Source organism: Podarcis vaucheri (assembly GCF_965113315.1).
Source record: "Podarcis vaucheri genome assembly, chromosome: 17".
Taxonomy (NCBI): Eukaryota; Metazoa; Chordata; class Lepidosauria; order Squamata; family Lacertidae; genus Podarcis; species Podarcis vaucheri.
In genome coordinates, this window is record NC_138755.1 from 24315388 (window position 1) to 24331195 (window position 15808).

The 15808-nt window shown below is 44.7% G+C and overlaps 1 long non-coding RNA gene across 1 annotated transcript in view; it reads right to left on the bottom strand.

Annotated features, from left to right (window-relative positions):
• Positions 1–4359: 4359 nt before the first annotated feature.
• Positions 4360–15808, bottom strand: part of LOC309522204 — a 74368-nt gene continuing 62919 nt past the window's right edge. The window contains exon 3 of the long non-coding RNA XR_014214976.1: positions 4360–4453. This is a non-coding gene — a long non-coding RNA (uncharacterized lncRNA). The remainder of the gene's footprint in view (positions 4454–15808) is intronic.

Here is a 15808-nt window from a genome sequence, read left to right on the forward strand (position 1 = left end):
ATGCATTCCATCACCTTTAACAGAGTGACATAGTGGTTTGGTTTGTGGGTGACAAAATTAGTTTGAATCTAGTCAATGATGATTTGGTAGCCAGGCTGCCTAAACACACCTGTACAGGAGGGAGGCATTTGCCAATGTCCGTTCCTCTCTCACTCTTTTTTTTCTAGCTTTGAGCTCAGTTTGCCACATTTCCACATCAGTTTGAGCATTTGGTATCCATTGCTTCAAATATACATATTTTTATATGAAATTTTACCTTATATACATATTTCTGCAAGCAGCACCCGTGTTGTTTTCATGCACACAAGCACACTTTACTAAATGGATTTCTGTGACCACATTTGGTTGGAGAACTGCATCTCAAAATTCAGAGAAGTGAAGGTTTTGAAGGACAGCTGTGTTTCAGTCCGTGTGCTGTGTTGAGAAGGGCAAATGAGGTAGGTTCGCATTCACTGGCAAAGTGAACCAAATTTCTTCCCCACTCTTAATTCATAGTGATTAATAGGAAACACCACAGGCTCTTTCAGTGCTATTTTTCTAGGAAAACAGAGGTGCCGGAGCCCACCATGAACTTCTCCCTTGTTCTCTTAGAATGGCCATGGCACCCACCTGAGAGGTGCTGGACTTGAGCTCCGCTGAGCTCTGGCTGGAAAAAGAAAAAGAAAAAAGCCCTGGCTTTTATCTGGGGGCATCAGTTTCACTGATGCAGTTTGCTAGCTATGGTCATTGCAGAAATAGTGTCTGCTTCTGCAGAATCCATGTTTTACATTGCGCCCTTGAGTTGCTGCTAAGTGGCGACAACCCACTGGCAGCCATGTGAGCGACAACAGCTATCTTAGCAGAAACATCGCGTTGGACTATGCAGAGCTTGTGCTCCCATCTAATACTCCTAAGGGTGGGAAACTTAGAGAGCCACATAAATGATTGAATGGGAAGAGGCAACAAACCCTTGTCTTATGCAAAGGACATTGTTGTGTAAGCTCCCGGCAGTAATAGAATGGTCTATGAATGCCTCCAAGTTGTTGTCCCTGAACCTGGGCTTCCTTTACAGTAATTTCAGCTCGCAGTGAAACACGATCACAATGAATGCCATCAGGGGAGGGCGGGGGAAGGAAGGTGATGGGTGAGGGGGAGCCCTGGAAGGCGGGGGGGGGGGGCTGTCCAGGAGAGGTGAGGCAAGGACACTGTACAGGGCTGGCTGGTTCATTAGCAACATTTGGAGGGGAGCCAGAGCATTCCAGAGTGGCATGTTTGCCTTTAGGTGCTCACTGGTTTTAACGTTTTTCCTGTTCTCTCTCTCTCTCCAAGATTTCTTTGCTTTTAGCTCAAAAGACTTATAAACCCCCACCTCACCTTTTCCCACCACAATGTAATTAACTTTCTTAAGGATGTGAGTTAAGTTCAGAAACAGCATTTGTGTGTGCGCACACATGCAGCCCCCCCTTTCATTTTTAATCCTCCTGCACTTTTGGTTTTCTGGTGTCCAGTTTGCTGTCTGCACAGTCATTGTACTTCTTCCTTCCTTCCTTCCTTCCTTCCTTCTTTAAAAGAATAAAATGAAAGCACCACATTGTGGAAAGCATTGGCCCGAGCAGATGCTCATTTGCTGCTCTGACCTATGACTTGTTTGGGGCAGTAGCTTTAGGATGGTCATGTGCAAAGTCTGTGTGCAAAAGGCAGTGCTGTAAACAAGGAGTACGTTGTGGACCTCAGCAGACAGTGCCCTGGTTTCCCTTTTCTTGTCTGTGTACCTCTCCTTCTTCTCCTTCCTCCTCCCACTTCTTTCCTGTCTGTGTTTCCCACAGCTAAAAAATTGCCTCCAGGACTCTGTAAGTCCCATGTTGGCGGGACTCCTTGTTTGTGGTGCAGGTGTGCAGGAGACCTCCTCCGTGTCGTCGCCACAGCAACCCGCCTGTCTAATCTGTTGAATATAAAGAAGAAGAAACAGATAGACAAAAGCCATCCACCCCCTTCTGCTCCTATCCATGAGCCCCAAAGAAGGCCATCGTCTCCAAGCATTCCTCATAATCCCCCAGTCATTGCCCAGGCAACAGGCACAAGGAACTGGCGGGCCCCGTGGCACGAAAGCTGCCCCCGTCTCAAGTTTGTCTCGCTGGCAAAACACCTCACTGTGCTTGCCCAGACACACATCACCTTCCTTTGCCTCCGCCGCTTCTTGCCACTTAGCGGATCATGATCACAGGCACCGAGCAAAACGAACGCCATCACATTTCGTCTCTGAGCAAACCACCACACGCCTTCCTGGGAAGGAACACTGGGACGGGCCAATCTAACTTTGCAAAAACTTACATTGCTTTTTCTTTCATTCATTTGTTTTGCCGATTCCATTGTCGTCTGTTCAATGAGTCACTGCCTTTAATAACAAAAGGCATGGTAGGTCATTTAACACATTTAAGGACGGGCTGCACAGGGTAGGGTTGACGCCAGAGAGAAATTAACGCTATCGGGATCTTAGGAGGTATACACACCATACATTTAAAGGACATATCTTCCCTTCCTGGGAATGGTAGTTAGTTAAAGGTGCTGGAAATGGCAGACTACATGTGATGGGTAAACTACAGTTCCCGGGGGGGACATGGGTGGCGTTGTGGTCTAAGACACTGAGCCTCTTGGGCTTGCCAATTGGAAGGTCGGTGGTTCAAATCCGCGCGATGGAGTGAGCTCCCGTTTCTCTGTCCCATTTCCTGCCAACCTAGCAGTTCGAAAGCACGCCAGTGCAAGTAGATAAACAGGTACAGCTGCAGCAGGAAGGTAAACAGCATTTCCATGTGCTCTGGTTGCACCAGAAGCGGTTTAGTCCTGCTGGCCACATGACCTGGAAAGCTGTCTGTGGACAAACACCGGCTCCCTCAGTCTGAAAGCGAGATGAGCGCCGCAACCCCATAGTCGCCTTTGACTGGGCTTAACCATCCAGGGGTCCTTTACCTTTACCTTTTACAGTTCCCAGATTTTTTTGGGGGGGGCTTTTAAATGTATCGCAGGAGAGCACAGTTGTCATGTAAGCAGGGGAGTGTCACCAGAGCTAAGCCTTAAAAGTGTCAAGGTCTCAGCCCTGGCACATGTGAGGTAGTAAGAAAGGCTAACCAGCTCCTACATCTCTGAGATGCAATAGACAGGCCTTAAGGATAAGGATGATGGATTTCCAAGAAAGCTTGGTTTCTAGGACATCTGATTTTAGACCTTAAGCCCCAAAGATGACCACCCTGGGAAATGAAGGCAGGAGCCGCCGTTGTAGTAGGCAGTGATAATTGTGGCTCAGGATGAGAGGAGAAAGAGAGGAGCCAAGTGCGATTCAAGTCTCCAGCTACCTCTCTGATGAGCTACGTGTTGCTGCAAGTGTGTTTATAAGCTGAAAGAAAGGGCTGGTGAGAGAATTCTTATCAAAGGGAGTCATTTAAAAAGCAGTCCCTGGCAGTTTCAGTTATGACAGCTGTTTCAGGAATATGAAGAGGGTTTTCAGAGCTGTGGGCTCTCTATCCCCCATATCCAGCAGTGAAAGCTCTCATTTGTCTTCCCACCATCATGTTGATGCAGCTGGGGTTGACACTGCTTACCTCAGCACTTTTCCCCCTCCTGTTCTTTTTTTATTTTTTGTGTGAAAAGACAGAAGGCTTCCTTGTGATCCCAGCCTTTTCCTATCAAATGACACTCAGCCAGGGGGTTGGTGGCTTATTTACTGGCACCAGACCAGTAAAAACAAAACACACACACACACAAATGTATATTCACATCTAATAAATCCTCAAGCTTTAGATATCTTCAGCTACCCTGGTAGGTTTACATCAAAATGTAGAGGCTGCAATCTAAAGAGCTGTAATGGGAACTGGGATCTCAGTAATTCTGGCTGGAGCAGAAGAGATACCGCTTGTGATCACCGTATCTTCGGGTCCATTAAAACCGTGCTTTCTACTGTAACCTGCAATGTGTTGCAAGATGCTTTGACACTCACACCTCTGTTGGGATAGGAGGGTACCCCAAAACTCTGTTCTTGTTTTTATTAAATGTTGGCATGTGGCTGTGTGTGTGTGTGTGTGTGTGTGTAGCTGACAGGCATATTCAGGAGAGGGGCAAGAGGCACTGAAATCACAGCTTGTTTCACTCCACTAGCAGACACTGTTTTATAGAGGATATCACACCAAGTAAGTTTGCCTAACTGTACTGTAAGCTGCATAGGACACAGTGCTGGATATTGTCACCGGCCACTTCTCACCCTGGGAGAATTCCCTGTACGCTGATAACTCGGTGTAGCGTTGCATCACTTCCTGCTGATCACGTAATATGTTTACAGAACAGAATAACAATAATTTCATTAAAGTTAGGGGGTTGTTTTTCTTTTAGCTTATTTGGTTCTGCATTCTGTAAAATTCCAGTGTGGTTTTCTTCGCAGTAAATTAATGCAGAGCTGTTCTGTGAAGTCTTAGAATCATAGAATCTAAAGAGATAGAAGGGGGGGGTTCCAAGGGTCATCCAGTCCAACCCCATGCAATATGGGAATATCTGCTAAAGCACCCATGACAGATGGCCATCCAACCTCTGCTTAAAAACCTCCAAGGAAGGAAAGTCTGCAACCTCACGAGGGAGACTGTTCCACTCTCTAACAGCTCTTACTGTCAGAAAGTTTTCCCATATATCTAGTTGGAATTTCCTTTCCTGCAGCTTGAAGTCATTGGTTTGAGTCCTACCTTCCAGAGCAGGAAAAGACAAACTTGCTTATTCTTATTCCGCTAGTTGGTCCAGTAGTAACTTATACACACATTTGCATGCACACACCCTGTGTTATATTTTATACTAATGGTACAGCTACCAATGCTTCATTATAAGCCAATGTTTTCTGAGGCTCCTAGCTCTGTTCAAACAAAAATACACTGGTGGTCACTACAAGCTTCCTTCATTTCAGAAGAATTATGTAGGATAATGGTGGTGATGGGTAGCCATTTTGTTGCTTCTCTTGTTTAAAACACACGCACGCACGTGTGTGTGTGAGATATATTTGCAGATGTACTGCACATCACACAGGGATATACAAGTACATCCAATTCTGAGTTATGCCTACCTCTGCCACACACAGTTTACAGTTTGAATGCAGCTACAAAATGCATCTAGGTCCCACCTGCCATAAATGACACACATGTTTTGAAATAAGGGGATATCTCTTAAAATACAGGGAAGCAGGTCCCTACCTACCCATATCCATTCTTTTTTGCTGCTTCCTGTAGAACAGAGAGTTCATTTCACCATGAACATACCATTCACAACTGACAACACTTTGTCAGGCTGATGGTTGCAAGGCAGCCGTATATGCATTCATCACACTTCGAAATGTACAGATGGGATGCAGGCCGCAGCCTACAACAGGGATGTGGAACCTGAGGCCTAGGAGCTAAATGTTGCCTTTCCGGCCTCTCTGTCAGGAGCTCAGGGGTCTCCTTGGGCCAGACCCCACCCTCACCAGTCCTGCTCTGCATCCTCCTTGAGTGAGTTTGCCAACTGGAATGTGTCCATGAACTATGGCAATGCATCGTGCTTGCCTGGATGAAAGATGAAGAGGTGCGTATGCAGAAATTTGCCAGTTTTGTGTGGCTGAAATTAGCATACTTTATGTCAAGGCTCTGCCAAGGTTTTGGGGAAGCTGTTCCTTCCCCCGGTTGCAGCAAGAGCAGAGAAAACAAGGAGAGTCCTTTTTAATAAGTTTTATTCAATCCTAATAAGGAGAGACAAAAGAACGCAACAAGCCTTAACATGGCGTTGCTCTAAACTGGGTTCCTCCCTTCTCTTTCCTAGCAACAGCATCTCCCTTTGCAGTGGCTGCCTGTGGCCAAACGTCTTTGATTCTGTTGTCCCTGCGCCCTTAATTAACGCTGACTTCTGGGAGAAGGGGGATCAGAAATACTCTCCAGTGACAACATGTCAGCTGCTTAGGTAAAGGTAAAGGGACCCCTGACCATTAGGTCCAGTCGTGACCGACTCTGAGGTTGTGGCGCTCATCTCGCTTTATTGGCCAAGGGAGTACAGCTTCTGGGTCATGTGGCCAGCATGACTAAGCCGCTTCTGGTGAGCCAGAGCAGCGCATGGAAATGATGCTTACCTTCCCGCTGGAACAGTACCTATTTATCTACTTGCACTTTGATGTGCTTTCAAACTTCTAGGTTGGCAGGAACAGGGACCGAGCGACGGGAGCTCACCCCGTCGTGGTGATTCGAACCGCCAAACTTCTGATCAGCAAGTTCTAGGCTCTGTGGTTTAACCCACAGCGCCACCCGTGTCACCTGACTACTCTGTCGCAATTCCCCTCCCTTTCTTCTAACACTTCCCAACTATTTTCTTTGTCTTTCTCTGAGATGTGTCCTTCCTCAGCCCCCTGCTGTAAATCAATGCTGCATTCTTCTTCTCCTGCAGCGGCAGGAGAAGGGAGGTGGGCCTTCTCCACTACTCCTCATCCGTCTCACCTCTTGAGTCCAATCCATGACACTTTACAACAGTAAGAGTCCCACCCATTGCATTGTCCACTTGTGCCTCTGGCTCCACCCTACGGCTGGACGATATATCAATATATCATCCCAAACTGGTTTAAAGTCCATATTGTGATATAGGTTTCATAATTTTTGACCTGGCAATTTGTTTATTTATTTTTTCAATTTCTATACTGCTTTACATTTTTAATTTAAAAAACCCCCTCAAAGCGGTGTACAGTATATTAAATCAATAAAACAATAGCTGGGTGATGTTCCTCAGGCCTCATGAGGAGCCTCTTCAGTAGGGCTGGTGAGTCTGGCCAGGTGGAAAGGGCCTTGCAGGGAGTGGCCTCCAGGCCTCACAGCCACTCACAGCAATGTATCGTGAATCATGATGGGGGAGGGCTATGCAAAAATCACCATGTGGGAAAAACCATGAAGCCAGCCAATGGTTCTCTAGATTCCTGCGACCTCTGCTGGCTCACCTCTCCCCTGCCTCCTGCAGGGGGGGGGCAGCAAATCACAAGAGCAGTTGCCAGCAAAAAATCACAATGCGGGGAAAACTGGGAAACCAGCCAATGCTTCTACATAGCACCATCCTTATTACAGACATTGTGATGTATCGGTATATCACAATGTTTAGCTGGTGGTATATCATGATGTTGTGAAAACCAGATATTGCCCAGTCCTACTCCAGCCATCAGTGGCATGCAGCCCCTGGAAAGCTGCCCATGAGGGAATGTCATCCTAGGGATGAAAAGGGTTCTCCAACCCCATCCTGCAGGGCAGAAATGTTGGTGTAGGAATATCTCTTTCCTGAGTCCACACAATGGCCTTAAAGGAGGTGGACAAGCACTCAGGGCACACCCGGTTTCTGCAGTGCACACATGACAACATCCTGTCACTGCCAAAGAACAGCAAGTAAATTAAATGTCCCTGGCTTATAGGTAGCACACCAGTCTTCACTCTGTGTGCGTATACTGTGCATGCATTGTACATCCAAGCCCATCTACGTGAGGGTACCTTAAATGCAGGCGGCAGCAACCGCAGTTACATAATTCAAGGCTCTGAAATGCTTGCTGGTGCAGGACGTGACTTAGAATTCAAATCCAGTACCTAAAGTTAGCAGAGGTCAATGAAAAGTCCGCATCGCCTGGAAGTCGTGCTTGCTATCAATCACCGAGTGACAGAAAAACTGCTGCCGTCTATCCAGACTTGCTTATTCAGCATGAATGAGAGTACACCGTGAGCTTAGCATAAAAGGAATAATTCAGAGAATTCACTGAAAGGAAACAAATTTCCTAAATGGACTTGAGCATGGCATCAATTTTAAATAAAATCAATCGCTAAAGCAGCAAGAGCAATTCTCCCCTACACCAGTCCCCCTATTTTTAGAAGAGGCAAAGAAATCAAAGTTGTACCGGCAGAAATGGCCAAAAATTGTTGTGACAGTAGAGATACTCGTGGGTAAGAAACGACGCCAGAGCTCCCCAGCAAATATACTGGTATCTTGCTGGAGTAATTAAGGCAGAACCAGGTCATCAATCTTGGAAGTGACTTTGGGTACCAAGAAGCTGGTAATAGTCAATATAACTATAAGATGAGTATTACAGGTCCCAAATTCTTCTCCAGCTTGGATTTTAATTTAGAGAATTCCCCTCTAACACACACAACCCCACACACCTGAATTAAAGGATAGAGAAGAAATTTTATTCAATTCATATTTGAAGGTGAACTTTCACCCTTTCCAAAACAATACAAGAACTGAAACACAGTCACCCCACAAAATTTGCAGCTTTCTGAATTTTGCAATGCAGTTCTATCATCAAGTACTGTGCATGAAAATGCATATACAGTGGTGCCTCGCAAGATGAAAAGAATCCGTTCTGTGATTCTCTTCGTCTAGCGGTTTTTTTGTCTTGTGAAGCAAGCCCATTGACGGATTAGCGGATTAGCGCTATTAGCGGCTTTTAGCGGCTTATCGGCTTATCAGATCAGCTGAATAGCGGCTTAGCGGCTTAGAAAAAAGGGGAGAACCGCAGGAACTCGCAAGACATTTTCGTCTTGCGAAGCAAGCCCATAGGAGATTTGTTTTGCGAAGCACCTCCAAAATGGAAAACTCTTTCGTCTAGCGAGTTTTCCGTCTTGCGAGGCATTCATCTTGTGGGGCACCACTGTACTGCTGTGAAAGTGTGCATAAAAACTCATGTCTTAGTGACTATGGTATTGATATTTTGCATGAAGGGTGGTCTATAAATATTTTTATAAATAAATATACCATACTAAATGTATTAAGGGTAATCGCTTTGCAAAAATAGATGTTTGGGGCAAAATTACATGCAAACGTGTGTGCGGGAAGAAATCTGCATGAAAATGCGGCTGAATTTACGTGAGGACTTCTTTTGCGAATTTATGAAGTGATGTGAAAATGTGGCAAACTATCCTCAAGTGTGGGAAAATGAGTAACTGAAAGAAACACAAATTGACAAATTCATCCATCCCTACTAGAACCAGGCCCCATTACAACCATTCTCCGGCTTCCCATCTGCTACATGGGAAATGTAGTGTGCCCAGGGGATTTGCAAAAACTACATTTCCCCAGGCTGCATTCTCTCTCTCTCTCTCTCTCTCTCTCTCCCTCCCTCCCTCCCTCCCTCTCTCATGTCTTGCTTCTGCCATTGCTGTTGCTAGGTCATGTTGAAGTGAGGATAGCGAGAAAGAATGGGGCTGCTTTTCTGACCGGAGAGAAATTGGGATTATGTGTTCACAGCTGCTGGGTACCTTATTTCTGAAGTTAGATTAACTCATAAATAAACAGAACACTTTACCTATATTTTGGCGGATAGCCTAACATGCTTATGATCCAATCAGACATGGCCTGGGGGCGGGGCGGATAACCAATATCTTCTTGAAATGATTTTTCTTTAAGTTATTTCCAGAAACGTTTGTGGGGCTCTATCCTTTTCCCTTTAACTATTTTTTTTATTATTTTTATTATTATTATTATTATTATTATTATTACCCCGCCCATCTGGCTGAGTCTCCCCAGACACTCTGGGCGGCTCCCAGTCAAGTATTAAAAACAATACAGCGTTAAATATTAAAAACTTCCCTGAACAGGGCTGCCTTCAGATATCTTTTAAAGATAGGATAGCTACTTCATAGACCAAATGGAGCAAACAGCACGCAGACCTAGTGGTGGGAGGAAAAAAATCTTAAATAAGAGACACGGGGGAATGATTAATGAACTTCAATGTCTGTACACTAATGTGCAAAGCATGGGAAATAAACAAGATGAGCTTGAGCTCTTGGTACAGCAAACTAAATATGACATAATAGGCATCACTGAAACCTGGTGGGATAAGTCCTACGATTGGAATGTAATAATGGGGGGATACAATCTATTTCAGAGAAACAGACCAGACAAGAAAGGAGGAGGAGTGGCGTTATATGTCAGGGATGTGTATACCTGTGAAGAGATCCAAGATTTAGAACCTCAAAGCCAAAGTGAGAGCATTTGGGTCAAAATTAAAGGAGAGAAGAATAACAGAGACCTCATTGTGGGAGTTTACTATAGATCCCCAAGCCAAACGGAGGACATAGATGATGCCTTCCTGGAACAGATGGCCAAGCATGCAAAAGGAAGGGAGATAGTAGTAATGGGGGACTTCAATTACCCGGATATTTGTTGGATGTCAAACTCAGCCAAGAGCATAAGGTCTGTCATTTCGCCAGCAGTTTGTGAGTTTTTCAACAACAATAAAAGGCCTCGTGAAAATTCGTAAGATATTTTGACATATTTCTCTTAATATAAGCTTGGATGGTGACTTGTACGCCTCCTTCTGACAACTCCTGCAGCCACGCTAGTGCCAAATGTATCGTTCAGGTTTCTTTTGGATCACATCAGCGAGGCCAAGGTGGGGGTGGGGGGAACCCAGGACCTCCATACATACTGTCCAGGCTTGCACCCCAGAGAGGTCACTGCAAATTCAGAAAAGGCAACAGGGCTGGTAGCAGCTACAAGTTACTGCTCTCTGCAGCCACAGCAGGCACTGTGATTCTCCAGCAGTTTGACTTCACCCCCAGACGTAAACTCCATTGTCTTTAGATACAGATGGATACCAAGAAGAAGACATTTCTGCTACCTAATGCCTAATGTAACACATGGGTTTTGGTTTTGTTTACTAATATTTGTATTTTCATGCAAATTCCCCCAATATATGAATCTGAGGGCTGCAGAAATCCACAGCAGCATTCAGACTGGTAGGAACTTTGAAGGACGGCTGCATTTTGGTTCACATATTGTTTTGGGAAGTCTAAACTAGGTTAGTATTAAGAGGTGATCTCAAATGAATTTCTTCTTTACCTCTACCTATTAAAACCAAAGGATGAAAACAAAAAAGTTAAAGAAAATTATTATATATGTTTCCCTATCCTGTGACTTCTGAAATGGCTCCACTCCTCATGAAGCCTCAGGTGCATGAGGAAACGACTGTTTGACACAAGTGATCTTGCATTATGATTTTGAAGAGTGGAAAGGTGCAGACACAGATGGAGGTTATTTGCAGAAGCATCTCTGGAAGGGAGAGAGAAGAATGCAAGGGTTCTCTGAACATATATATTGCCCTGTGGGAAGAGAAGGTTCCTAGACTGGCGATGCTGTAAAAGATTGATAACTCCTGAGCTCTTTGACAATCAAATTCAGCTGGGAGAGGAAAAATAAAACCAGTTACATATATGAAAAGAAACTCCAGGCAAGTTTGGACCCTGGGATTCAAATTCAGCCCCCCTCAGAAGTTCAAAGGAGTCTGAAATTCAAAGTTCTGGTGGGAGTCCAACTCACGTTTAAGCAAAGTTTTTGCAAGCATGATTTCAACCCTAATGGGGATGGGGGGGGGGCTTTCATTCCAGCCTTAAAGTTTCTAATTTCATTTTATGCTTTGCCCCTGGCTTCGCCTCTGCTCCCTTTTGCACTGAGTTATGCTTCCTCTTGATCACCAGAAACGAGGCTGAAATAATAAATCTACATTAAGGAATCAGATGAAACAGAAACGAAAAAACAAAATAATAAAAAGAGGTACAGTGACTAATAAAAGAACCAAGAGCACAGTGTTCATTAATTAGAAGTCAGCATGGACACCAGTAAATCAGACTGGAGAGAGAGAGAGAGGCCTAGATAAATGGAATGAACCTCACCTGTCCTTTGTAACGCAATATGCTATTAACAAAAGAACGTATATATCACAGGCGTGTTTGCGCATTTCTCATACCTTTGATAGAACATCTTGAATTAGTAGCAGGCATGCGCATCTGCTAAGTGGTGTATTGTTACTCAAATGAACATTTTCAGGCTTCCTTGCCTTTCTCTATTTTAAACGCATTTCGCAGTCAGACTACAGGTCAGCCTCCAAAAATTGGTCCCAGATTGTCCGAGCCTGATTGAAATGCTGACATAGAAACTGTGGAAAGGTTATCATAGCTGTGCAAGTTGATAATGCTTTGGACGTGGGGCGTTCAGAGCTTGCTTCCCCCCACCCACCCAGGAGAGCATGACAACATTTGGAAACGGGCTGGACATACTAGATTTAAAGTTCACATTTGGCAGGTTCTGCCGGAGTCAACTTTGGCAAGCGCAGCATAATAAACAAAAGGGGCATTTGCTTTAATTATATTTTTAAAAAAATATAGCTCCATGCAGCTTAAAGGGCTCGGTGCGGAGAGAAAAGCCTAATGTTTGTTTGCCCACTTTCATTTGGGGGTGTGGGGAGGGAGGGAGGGGACCTGGTTTATACAAACGAGCTTTGTTTTAATTAGTGTGCAGGCAGCCCCTTCTTTTTGACTCTGGGTGTTTCAATTGTCTGGGACTCCCTCTGCTAAAACTGCTCCTTAGAAGAGAAACTCCATGCACAGATGCAAAGAAAAGGACTAGCCGGTGACTCTGCTCTGAATAGGGATGGGTGTTTTTTTTAAAAAAAAATAATAAAATAAAATAGGGGAAGAAAAAAAATCCAGACAGCCTCTGCAGAGCTGTCCACAGGGAGTGAGTTGTAGAGCTATTATTACTTGAATGGTGTTCAGCTCCAGAGCAATGTCCCTCCCAAGGTTAACAAGATAGGTCAGTTAAAAATAACATTAAATAAGGGGGTGGAGGGCAAGGAGAAGCCCGGCATTTAAATAACGCCAACAGTGTGGCTTAAACATGACAAAAGCCAGGAAATTCAAAGGTAAGGCTAAAGCTTCATCCCCATATCATGCCCATTGTTGAGAGGAAAGGAAAGCACAAAGGGGTGAGCAGAGAATGAAGTGCCAGCCAGAACTGCAAATTTCCTGGTTTTTGTCTGGCTGAGCCAGACCCTTCACATTATTTAAGCAGAGGGGGGCTTAATAATGTCTTTCATGCATGCACACCACACACACACACACAGTATTAAGTGCACACCATTCTGAAGCCCTCTCTGGGTGCAATGTAAATAAGTGTGACTTTACATTTTTACACGGCAATGGGGGAAAAAATCCCACAATATTTTATATTCGCTGCTCCAAATAATTGTGAGCTGTCTTGTTTGTTCTAAAGATTTCACAATCCTTGGGAACCTGTTTGTTACTTAGGGACACCAGAGGCAAGTGAGACCAATGGCTTCTCTAGCTCAGAAGTGTCTACTGCAGGGTTGCCAGACGCCCAGAATTTTGGCAAAATGTCCTGAATTTTACTTCTAGAGATATAGCAATCCTAGACTGGAACCAGCTTTCGGGGGTTTCAGATGGGGATTCCTGCCCAACCCCAGACCTACCAGGAGATGCCAGCAAATGACTTACAACTGAGCCATGGCTCTTCCTCTATTGCTGAGCTCCATAGTTCTGTGTTGTGCCAATGTGTGAATGGAGCTGCGTGCAAGCAGTGGATTTTGGGAGATCCAGAAGAAGAAGAAGAAGAAGAAGAAGAAGAAGAAGAAGAAGAAGAAGAAGAAGAAGAAGAAGAAGCAAAAGAAGAAGCTATTGTTTATATGCCACCACTCTGACTAGATTGCCCCAGTCACTCTGGACAGCTTCCAGCAAATCAAAACACCATAAAAACTACAAACGTGGCAGTCCTAGGTGTGTAGGGACTTCACATCTTAATAGGGGGGGGGGATATAAAATTACTTCCTGTATCTGTTCGTGACTTGTATCTAAGGTACTTTTGGTCTTCCTGATGGCAGACTGTGCTCAAAACATGGATACTTACTGTCCAGAAGAGCATGAGGGCATGTAGGCAGTGTGAATACAGTCACTGAACTTTTCTCCATTTGGGCTCAACCTGCCATTATTGTGGAAAGGAGAAACAGCAACTTGTGACCAAAACCATCCTATCAAACAGCACCTATACCTCGGGAAATGATAGGTGCCGAAAGGTCTATATATTCCCAAGTAACATATAGACCAAACACTTCAGGATGTAGTGGTGGAACTACTGGTCGATAATAATTTTTACATTGCTTGTACGGTAGTCCCACTTGCTGTGGCATCTAGGAAGCTACCTTCTTGTTTTATTAAAAACATTGGTAGGTCTAACATAGAAACTATGGCAGGGGTAGCCAACATAGGTTCCTCCAGTTCCTGTGGATTGTAACTACCCTCATCCCTGGCCATTGGCCATGTTGGCTGAGGCAAATGGGAACTGTAGTCCACAGCAATTGGAGAGCACCATGTTGGTTACCCTGGACTATGGCATTCCAGCTGGTGCTTTATGTAATTTTGTTTCTGTTGAGGTGTTTATCCCATGGCAACAGATTTCGAAACTGCGACTGAATGACGTGCCCAAATCCACCCAATTCTCAGGCATGTTCTGAAAGCTGCACTCATTTCAACAGAGTATGGTTCCAAAGAATTGTGCTAAGGATTACAAGCATGCAACCAGATCTTATGTGTGAGCTCTAGAAGAAAGGCTCATGTGATTCAATGGGACTTGCTCCCAATTAAGGGTGCCTAGGATTGCATCCAAGAACCCCAGACCACACTTGTTCTTGGAAATGCTAATCCTTGCACGCAAGTTTAAATATAGTATTTGACAAATGTGGTTGTTATAATAAAAATGCTTAAAAGAGAGGGATATATATATATTTGCCTTTGCCTAAAATCAGTTCCCTATGGCTAAAGCACAACTCCTAGATATAAGGCTTTTATAAGCCAAATAGCTAACTTGTAGAAAGGCAAAGAGCTGGGGCTCATTTTTAAAAACCCATAACCTAACAAGATTGCAGTTTCTTTCCAATCCCATTTTAAGTGTACGTATCTGATATAAAAGGGACGCGGGTGGCTCTGTGGGTTAAACCACAGAGCCTAGGACTTGCCAATCAGAAGGTCGGTGGTTCAAATCCCCGCGATGGGGTGAGCTCCCGTTGCTCAGTCCCTGCTCATGCCAACCTAGCAGTTCAAAAGCAAGTCAAAGTGCAAGTAGATAAATAGGTACCACTCTGGCAGGAAGGTAAATGGCGTTTCTGTGCGCTGCTCTGGTTTGCCAGAAGCGGCTTTGTCATGCTGGCCACATGACGCGGAAGCTGTACGCCGGCTCCCTCGCCCAATAGAGCGAGATGAGCGCGAAAACCCCAGAGTCGGCCATGACTGGACCTAATGGGGTCCCTTTACCTTTACCTATCTGATATAAAAGACCCTGAAGGATCGCAAGCCAGATCTGCCATGGAGTCCTGGCCAGTATGAGAACAGTGCATTAGGAGCATCTCACTTCCCTTTTAGAACCGCATTGCTAGCATTCTAAAGAGATATCCATCCTGGCTGGACCAAGACAGTTTGCTGCCTGAGTCTGGTGATCAAATGACACCCTGTTCCCCCTAGGGAAGTCAAGGTGCAAAATTCCCAAGACCAACCAAGTTCTTTGGTCAACTGAGGCAGAAAAACCCACAAGTACCTCTCCCACTCCCTGGAAGCAAAAAACCACAATAATTGCGAATTAAATAACAAATTGTTGTCCTTCCAAGACAGGCAAATTCTGCTGCCTCAGGCAAGTGCCTCATAATGGGATGAATGAACAAGCGCCTGTACATTGCCTTTTGTGCTAAAGGCAATTTTAGAAGGGCTGCATGTTCACTTTTAGATGGATCGATTGGCATATTCCTGTAATCCAGCTAGAAAATTAATGCTTGTCCTATAAGAAGCAGTAAGGATGTGCAGTTGTGCCAAAATGCAGTTAGGCAAAATTAAAATTGGCTGAACAACTCTGAGAAAGGAAAATTCCATGAGAGCTTATGGCTATAGCAAAATCACTGGCTACTAAGGAGAAATCATTGGCCCCAGGACCTACTCCTTCCCCTTGAAATATGTGAATATTGAATTATCCT